Source organism: Lactuca virosa, chromosome 5 (assembly GCF_052849685.1).
Source record: "Lactuca virosa cultivar CGN04683 chromosome 5, Lactuca_virosa_CGN04683_v6, whole genome shotgun sequence".
NCBI classification, from domain to species: Eukaryota; Viridiplantae; Streptophyta; class Magnoliopsida; order Asterales; family Asteraceae; genus Lactuca; species Lactuca virosa.
This window is the reverse complement of record NC_136430.1, coordinates 398,482,246-398,500,734: the sequence shown is the minus strand read 5'-3', so window position 1 is coordinate 398,500,734 and position 18,489 is coordinate 398,482,246. Positions and strand designations below refer to the sequence as shown.

General features: G+C 36.8%; 1 pseudogene; it reads left to right on the top strand.

Moving 5' to 3' along the window:
- Window positions 1-15,467: 15,467 nt before the first annotated feature.
- Window positions 15,468-16,141, top strand: LOC145117694 (stellacyanin pseudogene; annotated as a pseudogene).
- Window positions 16,142-18,489: the final 2,348 nt, after the last annotated feature.

Here is an 18,489-nt window from a genome sequence, read left to right as displayed (position 1 = left end):
AAAAGTGAAACCATAGACGGGCAAGCGACGGAGACAGTGGTGCATAAGACAAAATTACAAAAATGGTCCCTATGGTTTGCCAAAAGTCACAAAGTCAGTCCCTATTATTTTTATGGTTTCCAAAACTTGCAATAATGGCCCTTTTTCCTGATCATTGTACTGTTCATCCGTTAGTACAATGGTATTTTGGTATTTTCAAGTAGTAGAGACTGAGTTTGTGACTATGTATAAACCATAGGGACCATTTATTAAATTTTTTTTATATTTTTATGTTTATGAGTTTGTGGCATTTTCACCCTTTACTTTTTAAAATATCACTTTGAACTTTAAAAAATGTTATTTTAACCTCTTTATTTTCTAAATTTTCGTGTTTAACCCCGTATTATATATAATTTGATTTTTATTTATAACTTTCATTTGTTAACCTAAAAAAACTATTTTTACATGTTTATTTTTATATATTAGTCAGTATAATTTAAAGTGGTCAATGTTTCGACTTTAATTTAAAACTTTCTTTTGTTAATTTTTTTTGTAAAAAATTACATTGTTTTGTATAAACTTTTCGGTTTAAATTCGAGTTTACGTTTCGACGTAACTTTTTTTGTGTTTAACTTTATGTGCGTTTCCTACGTATGAGACGGGTCACATATAATAACTTTCCTTTGTTAATTTTAAAAGATGTATTATATTCGAGTTTGTCTACGTTTCGATATATTTTTTTTGTATATTTTTGTGCTTAATTTTATATACATTCTTATGTATCATTCTGGTCACATATAATAACTTTCATTCGTTAGTTTTAAAAAATGTATTATATTCGAGTTTGTCTACGTTTCAATGTAACTTTTTTTCACGTTTTTTACGTATCAGTATAGATTCGAGTTCGTCTACATTTCGACGTAATCTTTTTTATGTTTCGTGCTTGTTTTTATGTACGTGTTTTTTTACGTCGAAACGTAACTTTTATCAATACAATCGTCAAAATTCAACTTACAAAATTCAATGTTCATAATTACGCTTTTATCTATTATGTGTGAACAAACTCATACGTATGAACATATATAAAATAAGCACCAAAACGTACAAAAAAAATTAAATCGAAATTTAAAAAATAAAGAAAAAGAAAAACTCAAATTTATATCAACACGTGCATAAAATAAGTAAGTAAGATTTTTTTTAAGTTAACGAACGAAAGTTTAAATAATCAAAAACGTATAATATGTGACCCGAGTCATATGCTTTAATCGTACATAAAATTAAGCATGAAAAAAAAAATCCCTACATCGAAACATAGACAGATTCGAATTTAAACCGACAATTTTATAAAAAAAACATGTAACTTTAAAAAATAATAATAATAACGAAAGAAAGTTCTAAATTAAAGTCGAAACGTTGATCACCTTAAATTATACCAACAAATATATAAAAATAAACACATAAAAATAGTTTTTTAGGTGAACAAACAAAAGTTATTAATAAAAAGACAAAACTTCAAAAATGGTCCTTGTGGTTTTCGAAAATATCAAGTTTAATTCCTAAGTTCAAAAAACCTCACAGATGGTCCCTGTGGTTTCAAAACTTTTAACAAACAGTCCCTTAGCCACATAAAAAGACTAATATGCCCTTTCTATTTCTTTTTAGAATTAATTTTACCTAATCCTATTTAAAAAAAATAAAAAGACAAAATAAATAATTCATTGGGCCCACTTGCTCTCTCTCTCTCTCTCTCTCAACATAAAAAACGCACATCGTCTTCTTCATCTGTTTGGGGATTTGGAGGAACGAACAAATCGGAAGCGATGAGAAGTTCCGATGGTGGTCATTCAAATCGCGAGGAGAGACAGAGTCGTCGATCTCCGGCGACCCTCTGAGGCTATAACTTGCATCATCTCCGGTTGAGAGCTAAGGGAACAGGTCTCCGTCTTCGTCTGTTCGGAGAAGCTGAAATCACGAATGGAAGGCTGCGATCAGGAAGCTCCGATGGTGGAGTGTGGTTCTGCAGTAGTTAAGCAGTCACAAGGGGGGAAAAGGCGGAGGCGGCTATAATGGTGGAAGAGGGAAGAGCAGTCGGTTTTTCCGATGAGCTCCTTCTCGGCTGATAGCTCACTCATCCGAGCTGTGGCTTCAAATCACCACCAGTAGGCGGAGAGAGAGGAGGTGCTGGAGGTGACGGAGAACCAAGTGAGGATGGCTGGGGAGTTGTAACAGCTCGCTAGTTTATCGGTTCTTCTTCCTCTCACTTTATCGAAGCCAAAATTGAGGACCACTGCAAACGAGGGGATGTTTTGAGTTGTTGATCGATATGGAAGAATGTGAAAGGAAGGAGAGAAACTGAAACAGGGGCGGCAGCCTTGGTTCGTCGGATTCTTTCCTCACGAACACCCCCACCTGCTGTTGTTTTCCATTCTTGCTTCTCCCTTCTCGATCAGACGAGGATCGAAGAACCTCCCTCGATTTCTGCCTTCCCTTGATTTCTGCTGGTGTTATTGCTTTTAGGATTGATTGTCGGAGCAGCAGAGGGAAAAGGGGGGGTTGTTGGTTGACAAACGGTGGCCAACGTTGGTGATTCACATTTGATACAGGTGGTTCTATGGCGGAGTAGTGGTGGAGCAGTGGTGATGTTTAAAAATCAAGTTGCTGGGGCTATGAACTGATGTAAATGAAGTGCCCGTTTTTTTTATCAGTCAAAGGGTGTTGGGGATTGAGTAGAAGAAGATGACAAAGACTTTCACGAGAGAGAGAAAGAGAGGTGGGCCCAATGAATTATTTATTTTGTCTTTTTATTTTTTTTAAATAGGATTAGGTAAAATTAATTCTAAAAAGAAATAGAAAGGGCATATTAGTCTCTTTATGTGGCTAAGGGACTGTTTGTTAAAAGTTTTGAAACCACAGGGACCATCTGTGAGGTTTTTTGAACTTAGGGATTAAAATTGATATTTTCGAAAACCACAGGGACCATTTTTGAAGTTTTGTCTAATAAAAATCAAATTATATATAATACGGGGTTAAACACGAAAATTTAGAAAATAGAGAGGTCAAAGTAACATTTTTCAAAGTTCAAAGTGATATTTTACAAAGTAAATGGGTGGAAAAGTCACAAACTCATAAACATAAATTGAAGAAAAAATTACATAAATGGTCCCTGTGGTTCACCCATAGTAATAAACTCAGTCCTTACTACTTGAAAAGACCAAAATACCTTTACACTAACGGATGAACAGTAACCGTGTCAGCAAAAAGGGTCATGCATGCAATTTTTGGAAACCACGGGGACCATGTTCGTCTAAAAAATTAGTAGAGACTGACTTTGTGACATTTGGCAAACCACATGGACTATTTTTGTAATTTTGTCGGTGCAAAATATTGAAGGGGTTACAGACATTAATTACCGAGGTATCAACCTCATACACCATTAAAAACCCTAATTTGCGAGAAGCTCGACTCCGAACGTAAAAGTGATTAGAAAATTAGGTTTTTCGAGTTTGAATTACTGATTTTCGAAGTGATTATTAGGTAAAACATCTTTGAAGAAAAAATTGTTTTATCCTTTGAACAATTTTTTTTCTGAATTTTCGATACTAAAGCATCTTAAAATTAATTTCTAACAAATAAATTATTTGAAAATTATTTTTTTGGTATTTTTGTTATATTTCGAATTACTTTTTCCATACGTGGTTCAAAATTTTCAAGATATGAAATCCAAACTCAAATCATATTCAAACTTTCTGTACCCAAATAGAAAGATTTCATTCCAAATATGAGTTATCAGAAACGTTAAGAATCACTTTTTGTGAAATGAAACACAATCCCCTCTTAGAAAACTCAAGAAACATTGTAGATTTGAATATTCATTACCTAGATAAGAAATCAGAAAAGAGAAAGTGAAAACGTACACTTAGAAAGAGCAACAACATACTTTGTATCAAACCTAACGATTAAAGTAAGCATGGGGACAAAAATGCCACCACCACCAAAACTACCAACTGTTCCAAATGCAGAACCCAAGAACCCTATTATCGTTGTCATAACAATTCTCCAATTCAACTCCAATTCCTGAATGAAAACATCAAATATGAAAAGCCCATTCGGTTATAGAATCAAAAGCGTCAACGATCATAATTACGGGACTTACAGGCCAGATTCTGTCGTCGGAGGAAGAACACATAGCAACGGGGAAGAACACATAAGATCAATTTGATGTATGAAATCGATGGGGTGACCCTTTTTGGTATTAATTGAAGGAAGCGATTGGGTTTAGAGCAAGAGAGAGAGAGAGAGAGAGAGAGAGAGAGAGAGAGAAAAAAAACTAAGAAGATCATGGCAATGTCGATATATGGACTTGGCATCTGTCTGTTTGACTAACAAAAAAACCCCCAACAATAATCAAAACTACAATATTAGATAATGATCGAAAACCAAAAATAAAGATGAAGGGATGGTCAGTTACCTTCTTGTAGGTTGTATCGGCCGCATAGGATTGTGTTAAGAAATGGCTGCCGAAGAAAAGAGAGAAAGGAGAAATCGATTAAACAAATCTCTAAATTTCTGGAGGCGTTTGAAGAGGCGAGGTATATGTGAATCATGGATAAGTTTTCTGGCATGATTGAAGTAAAAAGGAATGATTAGGTTACAATTGAGAGAGAGAAAGAGGGTAGATGACGAAGGAAAGAAGAGAAAAGCGTGTAATGGTGTTCGACTAATAATGATGATGTCAACAAACAATCCAAGGGTGAAAAATTAAGGATTGAAATGTAATGAATGGTCCTGATTTCTTAAGATTAGAATTTAGGGTTCTCTTTTACCGGAACGGCGGAAACGTTCGGGGGTGGATGACGTCATGTATAGTATCACAACAATTGTATCATAACAATCATAGTAAACACAACCATTACATTGAATACATATATGAAAAGGTTTACATCTGTTTAAGTCTTGTTTGTAAACATCAAAAGTGTAAGCAAAATATAAAGACGCGACTTTAGTTGCTCTGTCTTCTCAAAACTCCAGGAGGTATATGTCTACTGATTTCCTGAGAATACAAGCAGTTTTGAAAGAGTATCAGCATAAAGCTGGTGAGTTCATAAGCGATGTTTTGTAGTGAAAATTTGTTGATGAATTTGTAGAAATGTTTGTATGTTTCCAAGAAAATCCAATATTTTCTTAAGTAATGAAAAGTAGTCTTAGCCCCAAGACCAATTGTAATTTCATTATTGAATTATGTTCTTGTGACTGAAAGTACTTGTATGTATGTCTGGTACCACCAGTTGTATTGTATTGTTTTGTATGAAAGTTCTTGTATGAAATCCCTGGCTACCACGAGTAATGTAAGTAATGTATAGTATGAAAACCCTGGCTAACACCAATATGTATAGTAGTTTTATTACTTAAAATAAAACCATTAAAGAATGAAATCCCGTAAACAAAAGGTTAGTTTATACTATTGTGAGTTCGTATAACCATGCTTGATATGACTGATGACCTCAGCGACGTTCTTCAGGCGTCGTATGGTATGATATTTGTCACCCCAGGCATGCCTCCCTAACTATAGCTAGCAGTTTAGGTGTGAGATTGTCAGTCCCGAATAGATCTATTCACAAATTTCACGCTCTCCCTCCAGGAAACTCTGGTTACACTAAACGTTGAGGATTTTACCAGTACCCAGAAGGGTACAAATGAAGAGTGGTCTCACAATCCTATATTAACTAGTTTACGTGTGGTCTCGGAGAAGGCCACGTCGCACCATCAGGCTTCGGACACGTCTCGTACGAACGCACCGCGTTGGAAGTCTACGCCCTGCGTCCGAGGAACGCCCAACGTAGGTCCGAGGAGAGCAGCGCGTTCCCAGCAGCTCGGCCCTATAAATAGCATGCGAGGTGCAACCTCTTTTCTCACTAATTTACTATCTCTTTCTCTCACTACTTTCTCTCTCTAGCCCCCTAAACCCCCTTAAAGCCTAGGTAAACCCCCTAGCACCCGAAGGAAGCCCCGAGGCTCCCGGAGTCCCGAGAAAAGGGTCTTTCGGTTCGGAAACGCTGCTCCGAGCAAAGTCCGGTTTTTAAGAAAACCCGCTGTAAGTGAGCTACGCCTACGCAATTTTTAATATAGCTTTTAAATAATTATAGTAATGTTATTAGGTCCTTAAAATAATTATTTGGGTTATTATTATGAGTTATATTGAGTGTTATTTAACGCTTATATACTAATAATAATAGCTAGACTATTAATTAGTCGCGGTTAACGTTAAAACTAAACTCTAGTGGTATTGATACTAGGTTTTGGTCAAGGAAAAATTGTTTTGAGATAACGGAGTGCTGTTCAAGTACCGAGTCACCACCTAATCAGGTGAGTGCATAGTCTCTTTCATCTTACACATAGATATGAAGTATTTAATATAAATTACGTGCTATGTGTGCATATTGTCTGTATACTTGTCGTCTGTGCTGGGTGAAAGATTTTTATACATGTTTTAAATGATTTAAACTATATATGTATTTTATATCTACAAAATGTGTTGGGTAAAACATGGGTAGATGAAATAGTTGCCGTGTGACAAAAATAAAATGATGAGAAGTGATATAGACCATGAGATAAGGGTGAGAGGTAAACCATGAGAGAAGTCTTTTACCCATGTGTTGGCCCCGTCATTCAGCAGAGTATGGATGACAACCACAGACTATTCTAGACAGTCTAGTGGACACTAGCAGGCTCGCAACCTGTAGGTGTTTTGAACTGTGTATTCACCAAATGTACTCTAAAAACCCATTGACATGTATTGCGAGTGGATTCTCGGAAACGATACTGTCGATAAACAAACCCTGGCGACTATGAGACATAGTGTCTAAACCCTGGCGACTATGCAACGTAGTGACTGTTGTATAAACCCTGGAGACTATGAGACTTAGTGCCTAAAACCTGGTGACTATGCGACGTAGTGCCAAATGAGTAGACTCTGGCAACGATGGATTTCGTGCCGATTCCTTAGGAGAATCCTTAGGAATAAATGAACGAGGAATAGTTGATTCTTAGGGTAGAATAAAGAAGATAATGGGGAAGGGTAATTGGGTTGATTGTTTGTTGTTTAAACATAATAATTATATTATTGTGGGTTGAAAACCCTATGTACTCACCAGGTTTCCCAACCTGACCCACTCAAGCTTATTTGTATCACAGGGGTCGATATGAAGCCATTTTACACTGGGAGATTTAAAAGAGATGTAGATCACTAGTGTAAATAAATGTAAGTTCTGTTTATGCTTATGTTTCTGTATTGACGATGACATCCCAATGTTTTGAAAATGAATAAAAAATTCATTTCTTCGGAAATGCTTTGATAACGTATTTATCATGTTTTACTGGGAACAAATTCCGCAACATTTTTATTAAAAGAAGTACTCTGATTTTAATAAAGCATAAACAAAATCGGTCTTTTCTGGCCAAGAAAATGGGGATGTCACAGTTGGTATCAGAGCATTAGTTTAAGCGAACTAGGAATATGGATTTATTTCTAGACTTAAACTTAGAATGCTAAGTGATGATCGTGAGGAATAAATTTAGGTAATACACCTGAATAGACACAAGCACTAGCTTATTTAGGAAAATGCCTAATATGCTTTATGTGCTAAATGATTTATGCCTTATATGCTGTTATTTGTTCGGATTTATGGTCTGTTGTCGACCGGATCTGGAAACCTTATGTGTTTAGGATTCTAAACGTACGATTACGATATTAGAACTAACATGTAAACGTTTCGGAGAGATAAGGATGATTTAAACGTCTATCCTAAATAAGGATCTAAATTCACCGTATTCGGTGTATAGATCAAGATGGCAAGAACCCGCAGTGGAGCTGGGAATGCGAATGGGAACAGGAATCAACCACCAGTGGTTGAGAAAATACCCGTGGTGGTAGCCGCTCCCGAACCAATCACAATGGTTGGAGTACAAGCGATGATCCAGATGATGTTGGATCGCCAAATGGAGGAAACAAGGCGGTTACTGCTACAAGAGAGGCATGAACCTACGATGTCTGTTGAAGAGCCTGAATTGAACGATGGGCAGTCTGAGGAAGGAAACTACAGCAGGACCGTTGGTCAAGCTGATCCGCCGATAATTAGAAGGAACAACCAAGATGATGGAGTCGAGAGGAATGGATGCAAGTACAAAGATTTTCTAACTTGCAAGCCATCGACTTTCATTGGGAAGGAAGATCCGATCGGAGTTATGGATTGGATCTCGGAGATGGAATTAGCCTTCATGACATGTGGTTGCAAAGGCAAGCTACAAACCACGTTTGCAGTGCGTCTGTTCCGAGGAGGCGCAGTTCGTTGGTGGAACACCCTGGGGAAGACTTTGAGCCCCTGCAACTGACATGGGCAAAGTTTTTGGTGCAATTCAAACGCAAGTACTGCTCAACCCAAAACCTGCTCGAGCTAGAGAACCAGTTCCTGACCCTGAAGAAGGGAAGCATGTCAATGGATGAGTACACCAACAACTTCACAGAAAAGATGGAGTTTGCCTTGCGTCTTGTGCCGGATGAATTAACAAAAATCGACAAGTATGCCAAGGGACTCCCATGGGAGTATGCGGTGTCGGTACGTTAGGCACATACTCTGGAGGCAACTATCCGGGCTGCTAAGTCTGTAGAAGAGATGATCAAGAGTAGAGTCGCCAACAAGGTCGGAGTTGGCGAGAAAAGGAAGCATGAGGGATCTTCAAAGACCAACAAAGAAAGCAAAATCTCAAAATTTGGAGGAGAAGGTGAAGCTAAGTGGTGCGAGAAGTGTAAGAAGAAACACTTCGGAAAGTGTAGCGAGGGGATGACTTGCTACAAATGTGGAAAGACAGGGCATTACGCCAACAACTGCACGTCCAACAAGAAGGTGTGCTACGGATGTAACAAAGAAGGGCATATTTCTAAAGATTGCCCAAAGAAAAATAAAGCAACAAGGCCAGAAGCACCGTCGAAACCAAGGGCATTCCACATGATCCTCGATGAAGCAGACATCAACGCGAGGAAGCAAGGATGAGGATTTCTCATCCAAAGATTGGATTATGCAGTAGCCGTAGTTTCATATGATGTAGCCTATTAGAGGCATAGTCTAGGGTGAACTTGAACACCTATGTAATAGTTTCAAGAAATAATAAAGCCATCGTTTTGTTATCTGGTGTGTTAAACTGTTGTGTGATTTCTGTATGGTGACTTGGAAAAACTACGAGACAATACTTGGGACGAGTATGAGTAGGTGTGAAAGGTAGTAGATGCATATACTACCGGAAGCACAGGACTCACACTTGGATCAAGGAAAGTCACAAGGTTACCAAGAAACTAGTAATTGATTCCGTTTTATTCAAACATGTTGTTACCATCGATTCGGTAATGACTAAGAAGATTGTTGTTATTCCGACCCTAGTGTTCATATCGAATTGAGTCCGACTACGGTGTGTATGATACGTGGTTCAGAGAACCAAGTCCGATGTAGCATCTGACTTAAGCTAGAAGCTTGAAGTGGAAGACAATCAAAGCAATCAGTAGAGGTATCACGATAGTTGCTTGTAGCTAGGAATGCTACCTTTGAAGATGTGATTATATCCCATTAGAACATGAAGGAAGGTATAGTCTGTTCTGGAATTTGACTCTAAGAGACCTAAGTTTAAGCATTGCAACATATGATGATAGGTCATTAGAATATGACACATCGTTCCATTGTAGTAATAAAAGAACTTATCTTAAGTTCGTATCCAGTGAGGATCGAGATTGTGACTTGAAGGTCATAATTTGGAGTCTAACGTGAGATAGGGAGCAAGTGCAAGATTGAGCACCACCTCCAGTCAACGAGTCCAAGAGTTAGATACTCGTTCGAAGAAACAAAGAAGTTACGATTATTACTTAGGATGAAGAGATAACGTATGGAGTCATCATGTGAGCCCTGTTTCGTTTATGATTCTGGGACGTAATCATCCTAAGGGGGAGATAATTGTAACGCCCGTAGATTCGGGCTAGTCAATCTAGAGATAATAGGGGCCGAAAACGACTTTTCGACAAAAGATTATTTAGAATAAATAATCTTAACCAAGTTGTAGAATATGTCTCAAGGTTTCCGTACATATAAAGAACACCGAAATCCGAGTTATAACGAAGAAGTTATGACCCGCCGAAGTTTTACGGAAAAACCGGCACGGCACCGGGAGACGTAAATAGTGAATTTACGATAGAGCGACTTTTACCCTTAGCGATCTAAACGAAAGTCGTAGAAAATGTTAAACCGAGAGCTTCCATAAAAAGAACACCCAAATCTGACTTCGTATGAGGAAGTTATGATTTTTCGAAGTTTCGGCTTAGTAGTGTACATCCCGAAGTTCGAATATTAGATCGAGCGGTTTTTAGCCGACACAACCTAAACGAGAATCGAAGATCTCGTTAATAGTAGCGTAATGATAAAAAGACAGACGAAAACGGACGTCGGATGAAGAAGTTATGAATTTTTAACGGACCAATCCTGTCCCGGTCTGTTAAAAATATAAATTTAAAATAAAGTCAAAATTAGCCGACGGAGTCTAAACGAAAGTTGTAGAGTACGTTCCCTCCTACGCGTGAATATAAAGAACGTCGAAAACGGAGCTCGTATGCGAAAGTTATGATTTTTAGAAGTCGAAGTGAGAATTTGCTAGATGCGATGACGTGGCACGATCCCAGCCTTCCCTTGCTCCCCACGGTCTCGCATCCGATAAGGACACCTGGCCTCGCTACGCAGCGCGTACAAGGAACGCCTCGCGTTCGGAATTGCTTGGTCTCGGAGCAGGCCACGTCGTACCATCAGGCTTCGGACACGTCTCGTACGAACGCACCGCGTTGGAAGTCTACGTCCTGCGTCCGAGGAACGCCCAACGTAGGTCCGAGGAGCGCAGCGTGTTCCCAGCAGCTCGACCCTATAAATAGCATGCGAGGTGCAACCTCTTTTCTCACTAATTTACTATATCTATCTCTCACTACTTTCTCTCTCTAGCCCCCTAAACCCCCCTAAAGCCTAGGTAAACCCCCTAGCACCCGAAGGAAGCCCCGAGGCTCCCGGAGTCCCGAGAAAAAGGGTCTTTCGGTTCGGAAACGCTGCTCCGAGCAAAGTCCGATTTTTAAGAAAACCCGCTGTAAGTGAGCTACGCCTACGCAATTTTTAATATAGCTTTTAAATAATTATAGTAATGTTATTAGGTCCTTAAAATAATTATTTGGGTTATTATTATGAGTTATATTGAGTGTTATTTAACGCTTATATACTAATAATAATAGCTAGATTATTAATTAGTCGCGGTTAACGTTAAAACTAAACTCTAGTGGTATTGATACTAGGTTTTGGTCAAGGAAAAATTGTTTTGAGATAACGAAGTGTTGTTCAAGTACCGAGTCACCACCTAATCAGGTGACTGCATAGTCCCTTTCATCTTACACATAGATATGAAGTATATAATATAAATTACGTGCTATGTGTGCATATTGTCTGTATACTTGTCGTCTGTGCTGGGTGAAAGATTTTTATACATGTTTTAAATGATTTAAACTGTATATGTATTTTATATCTACAAAATGTGTTGGGTAAAACATGGGTAGATGAAATAGTTGTCGTGTGACAAAAATAAAATGATGAGAAGTGATATAGACCATGAGATAAGGGTGAGAGGTAAACCATGGGAGAAGTCTTTTACCCATGTGTTGGCCCCGTCATTCAGCAGAGTATGGATGACAACCACAGACTATTCTAGACAGTCCAATGGACACTAGCAGGCTCGCAACCTGTAGGTGTTTTGAACTGTGTATTCACTAGATGTACTCTAAAAACCCATTGACATGTATTGCGAGTGGATTCTCGGAAACGATACTGTCGATAAACAAACCCTGGCAACTATGCAACGTAGTGACTGTTGTATAAACCCTGGTGACTATGAGACTTAGTGCCTAAAACCTGGCGATTATGCGACGTAGTACCAAATGAGTAGACTCTGGAAAACGATGGATTTCGTACCGATTCCTTAGGATAATCCTTAGGAATAAATGAACGAGGAATAGTTGATTCTTAGGGTAGAATAAAGAAGATAATGGGGAAGGGTAATTGGGTTGATTGTTTGTTGTTTAAACATAATAATTATATTATTGTGGGTTGAAAACCCTATGTACTCACCAGGTTTCCCAACCTGACCCACTCAAGCTTATTTGTATCACATGTGTCGATATGAAGCCATTTTACACTGGGAGATTTAAAAGAGATGTAGATCACTAGTGTAAATAAATGTAAGTTCTGTTTATGCTTATGTTTCTGTATTGACGATGACATCCCAATGTTTTGAAAATGAATAAAAAATACATTTCTTCGGAAATTTTTTGATAACGTATTTATCATGTTTTACTGGGAACAAATTCCGCAACATTTTTATTAAAAGAAGTACTCTGATTTTTATAAAGCATAAACAAAATCGGTCTTTTCTGGCCAAGAAAATGAGGATGTCACATGTGTGGCACTTAGCAGAATCCTAATAACAAATAAATACATATATGTATCTAAATTAGCTATTTCGCTAGGTAAAGTGTTAGAAAACACTTGTTCTCGGTTAAGGAATGTTATCGGGACTTGATTGAATCGGGAAAACGAGCTTTTCACTGCTTAAGAGGCGTGTACGGCCGTGAACAGGGGTGTACGGCCGTGAAGAGTGGTTTACGGCCGACAGGCAGTTTACGGTCGTGAACTGGGTTTACGGCCTTTGAAGATTCGATGAGTGTACGGCCGTAAACGGGTTTACGGCCTTTGAAGATTTGAAGATATGAAGTGTGTACGACCGTAAACTCAAGAACAAGGGTGTTTGATTTCGCAGAAAACGTGTTCCAGATGCTCCCAATCGACCCCAAATGATGACTTTTGATGTTTTTCGGAAGAAAATGGGCGTTTTAGGTGTTTACGGCCAGGGGTTCTAGAGAGAGAATGAGGGAGTTCCGGTCAAAAGTGTTCAAATGAGGGTGGGGGTCCACCCGACGCTGGCCGTAAACGAGTGTACACGAGTTTACGGCTGTAAACTCACTAAGGCCATAAATTGTTTGATTTTTCGAGAGATTCGGGTTTTCGCGTGATTTGGTTCCGACTCGCATATATAAATTTAATTATATAAAACTAGATGATTTTCTAAATCAAGAAGTTTGACGGAAAATTAATAAAATTCAAATTTTATTAATGGAAATCGTATAACAGAAACGGAAAAAGTTTCGGGTTGTCACATATTTTAATAATATTTAGAGATAAGAACACACGTGTTTTCCAAAAAAAGAATTATTTTTAAAAATAATATTTAGTGTGCAATGCTATCATACATTCTAACAAATATAATATGCTAAAGATAAATATTTTTTCCAACAAAACAAAGCACCACACATTCACACCCATGTTCTTATCAACTATATACACTATTAATATTCAAATTAATAAACAAAATTTAGGGACAACTCAACATCTAATATAAACAAAAATTATTTTTAGAAATTAATAATTAACATTTAAAATTACTTTTATACACAAAAATATTTAGAGTTAAAACGATGTTTCGTGATCGACGCACACAAAATCATATCCAATATTTATCTTATTGATTTATTCTTATAAAATAGACAAATATTGTCACAATTATGTTATATAGTGTATATTAGGTTTAAACCCGTAGAAATCATGGTTAAAAAAAAATTATTGATAATTCGAAATCGTAACCGCTGATTTGCAAAAAAATATTTATTTACAAAGACAGAAAATTTATCTGTAAGCATTCTACTTTCACTTATTTGTTTTTTTTATAATATTACACCTTTATTTCTTCCTTTCACATACTTTCATTTATGTTTAAGGGTTATCTCATTTATATCTAATAAACTGTAGACATACCTACTTTTTTATATTTGCAATAAACAAAAAGTGAAGGGCAAATGATTAATTTAAATGTAAACGAATTAAAAAACATATACTTTTTTATGTTACCTAAAAATGAAATAAGCTACAGTTCAGAAAATATTTTGCTAATAGAATTGAGGGAAAATTACGATTTTGGCCTCTCATTGTTTCCTTAAAGAGGTGACATTATTAGTATTTTTCAAATCCATATTTCAGTTTCTAGGATTTCATTTTAGTTTTCGAGAAATGAAGGATTTGAACTTGTGATGAGATCTTTATGAGCATGCATAAGCTCCTCATAGTTTCCTACTTGTGTTATTTCATATGTTTTTCCCAGCTTATAGCCTTATACACAGTTTCAGCTTTTGGCAATCAATTAAATTAGTATCCTAACAATGTTCCAAAGAGCAAACCTTACATGAATTACCAGGTTCACCAACCCCATGTTCTCAACATTCTGAAACCAACTTTTAAGATATTCAGTTTTTAGGACTATGTAACACAACGTTAGTATATGTTTTTGGACTGTACAACGCAACTTAAGATGATACACTCAACTAACAAAACAATGATCATTAGACACTCAAATACAAAAATTAACATTACCAAAAAAAAAACAATAAATACAAAAATAAAACAATATGTGAACGTCAAGTCAAACAACAAAATAAATTTTACATCAAACAAAGCAATTGAAAATACAAACGATAATAGGTCGTACTAGCAGGTGGAGGTTGAATCAAGTTTTACCCTCTTGATTAGAATAGAAAACCTGAGTAAACAAAAGGATTTACTTTCTTGGTCAGAATAGCAAACATCAAAAAATAATTTTTCAATAAATGGACTCTTTTTATTATAATATTTAGGTAGTTTACCTTAGTTGTTTAGTATTTTTTTTAATTGAGTGAGTTGAGTGGGTTGAGAAAGATAGGATTTCCGTGTATTGTGGGTTGGGAAAGATGAAAAAAAATCAAGGAGAAAAGCTGATGTGGCAGTGGGTTCATTGGGTTGGGAGGTAACGACTCCCTCCTCCCTTAATAACAACAAAGGCTACAACATGAATATTTAAACTAATAGTTGATCAACAAAAAGGAGGATGATGGGTGAAAGCAGCTTTATATAAGGTGCGTCGAGTTAACATATTAAGCCTGATTCAAATTTGGAGATTATTTTGCTTCCCGATTTTTTGAGATTTCCTTGCGATTTCTGATTTCTTGCTGGTTTCAATACGAATTCAATTCAGGATCACCAAAATAATTGACAAACTGTTAATCCATTAAGTTGCTGATTTTGAGGGATCACCAAAATATTTAGAGTTAAAATTACTAAACATCAAAAAATATTTAGGTAGTTTACGAAGATGCCACATACCAATAAATGGACTCTTTTTATTATAATAGCGACTTTTTAAATGTTAATCTTCAGAATCCTTCTAGATTTTAAATACGACTTTCCTTTTCACGGTTGTTTACGCGTCCCTACAACCATTCCCTATAAATATAAATCCCAACACAACTATTTCTCAAAACACCATTAATTAAGGCATTAACCTTCAAAATCCTTCTAGATTTCAAATAATCATCGGACAGTGCTTCTCTTCACAAGGATGGCAGGTTTAAAGTTCAATTTGGCGGTGATGATGGTGCTCATGTTTGCATCCATGCAGTTTCACGGAATGGTGGCTCAGACTACACATGTGGTCGGCGACGCCTTGGGCTGGAATATTCCACCCAACGGACCTTCTGCTTACAACACCTGGGCATCAACTCACACATTCAAAGTCGGTGATGTTCTTCTCTTTAACTTCATCACCGGATTCCATAATGTTGCTGAAGTTTCGGAGGCGGCTTACTGCCCATGCACCACCGCCAACCCCATCTCCGTCGTCACCACCGGCCCCGCTAGACTCACTTTAAACACACCTGGCACACACTATTACATCTGCACCTTTGGAACTCATTGCCAAATTGGTCAAAAACTAACCATCAACGTCTCCGCCACGTCTGCCACCCCTCTACCACCACCATCATCCGCTACTCCCGCATTTGTTTCTCCACCCACACTTGTTTCTCCACCCACACTTGTTCCACCCACACTTTTTTCTCCACCCACAGAAGGCACCATTCTGCAACCGCCATCACCCAGTTTTGGTTCATCTTTCACCGCCGTGGTACCCTTCAGTTTCTTGGGGATCGCTTTAGCTTTCTTTTATTAGGTCATGCATGTTTACTTATGCTGAGATTTGTGTACGTAATTCGTTTTGATTAGAATTTTCTCTTTTTGATTTTATTCCTATATTTCATGAACTTATAGAGGTTGATATTGCTTTATAGAGATTGATATTGCTTTATACTGTTTATATGAGTATTTCCATTATATTCGCCTTTTTTTTAAAAGAAACATGGACTACACCACTACGGAATCAATATTACTACGTTATAATTGAATATGCGACAATTCTGATAAATTTTAGAAAAGGGGTGCTCGACTTTTTTATTGTATTTAAAGATATTGTGATAATATGAAAGACTAAACCACACTCATCTTTACGTAAAGATCCTTCAGGAGTGATGTAATTTTTATGCAATAAAGGGCTGATATATGTCTCTGAAGCACGTCTCTTGCATTGCTATATATGGTAGAAATCATAAAACCCCTCCAGAACAAATAACTAAATCATCTGCTTTTCTTGTCATTCAAATTTGGATTAAAACTTCTTTCTTGTTCCCATCATAAATACAAATCCCTCTCAATTTAAGGGATCGATCAAACTTATATGGCAGCTTTTGAGCTGAATCAAGTGGTGGTTATGTCATGGTGCATACATGCAGTTTCATACCATGCACGGTGGCTAAGAGTACCCATGTGGACATGTGGTCGGTGGTCCAATGGACTGGACTACTCTCCGTTGGGATCCCTTATCTACTCTACTTGGGCTACTATATATATAAAGACCAGTGGTGGACGCAGGAACATCTAGTAGTAGTGGCACCAAAAATATTTTGATCAAATGTAACATAGACCTGGCAAATGGGTTTGTCGGGTCGGGTCGGGTGGAGACAAGACAAACCCAAAAACCCGTCAAACTTAAACGAACTCAAACCAAAATAAAAAACTTTTACTAAAAATTAGTTTGAGAAACATTAAACAAACCCAAACTTTAAACCAAGTATTTTAGGTTTGATAAAGTTTATAATTTTAACTTGCAAAAGACGGCCTCAAAAAAAGAACCATCGGCTCATATTAACTTTTAATCAAAGCTATAAGATCGAGATCTTATCTTGAATCGTTTTTCATTTTACAAAATTATGATCGTAAAATCAAACTGAAATCGTAAGATTCTACCTAATAAACCAACTTTCCGTAATATATAGTTATAGTTATATATATTAAAAGAGTTGGATATTTAAAAATAAAATCCAAAACAACCCTACACCAAAAAAGTTACCATTTATTATAATAATATTTAACTTCATCCACTAATTTTTAACTAGTTATACAAAATAAATAAAAACATATTTTTATTATTGTCTATTATAATCATATTTATTTTCAGCCATTAATTCCAAAACAACCTCCTCACGAATACGTTCTTACCCCAAAAATGCTTTTAACCTAGATACTTTTAACGCTATTGCGGTCTATCTTCCTAAAAGTCAGCCGCAACATGTAGTGTTTCTCTCCATGGTCTCGCATACATCAAATGATCAAACCACACAAAGCAAACGACCAAGATAACGCAAACGATTGCAACATCCATTTTACATTTCTTTTTAATATTTTAGTGTCAACCAAAGTACCTTCAAAATTGGTGGGATCAGATCGCTTACCTCTCTTTTCTCTTGTAATCCTAGATAGAGAAAACCCTTTTCTCTTACTATTGCTTCGGTATTGTTTTCTTCTTCTAATAGTTGCATGTGGTTGCACAATAACATTAAAAAAATACTCTTGGGGACGAAATTTGAGCTGGCACGTGACCCTCCGGGACCCATACAGGTCCGCCACTGATAAAGACCTTAACTAGTACATAATGTATTAAGTATTTAATAGTGATGATTTTTTTTGTGCGATTGAAGCCTAAGGCTGGAGGGAGTGGTGCCGCGCTCTCTCATGAAACCGCAATGACACGTAGGCGCCACCTCACCTATTACCACAAAAGTGTGGTCTCATACCACACTCAATGAGTGGTGCCACACTCTTTTAAATTATTTTTATTTTTAAATAAATAAAATTTTAAGTTTAAAATAAAAACAAAATATTTCATTAATTAAAAATAAAAACCATTACATTACTTAAAAAAATCCTAGGAAATTAGAAAATAAAAAACTAGAAAGCTTAAACGTACATTTTAAAAAAAAAACACATCAAATAATTAAAAACTTGGAAAACAACTACAAATTAACCATGATTAACGTAACGTTTTTATACGTCTTCCTTCATTTGCAAAACGATTTGAAGCGCATCCCCGGTCAAATTCGACGTGTCCATCGATAGCACTCCCAGGTTGCTGTCCCTTTGTTTCCGACTCTCTCTATCCGAAGCAAGTTGCAAAAATTTATCCATTCTATCTTTT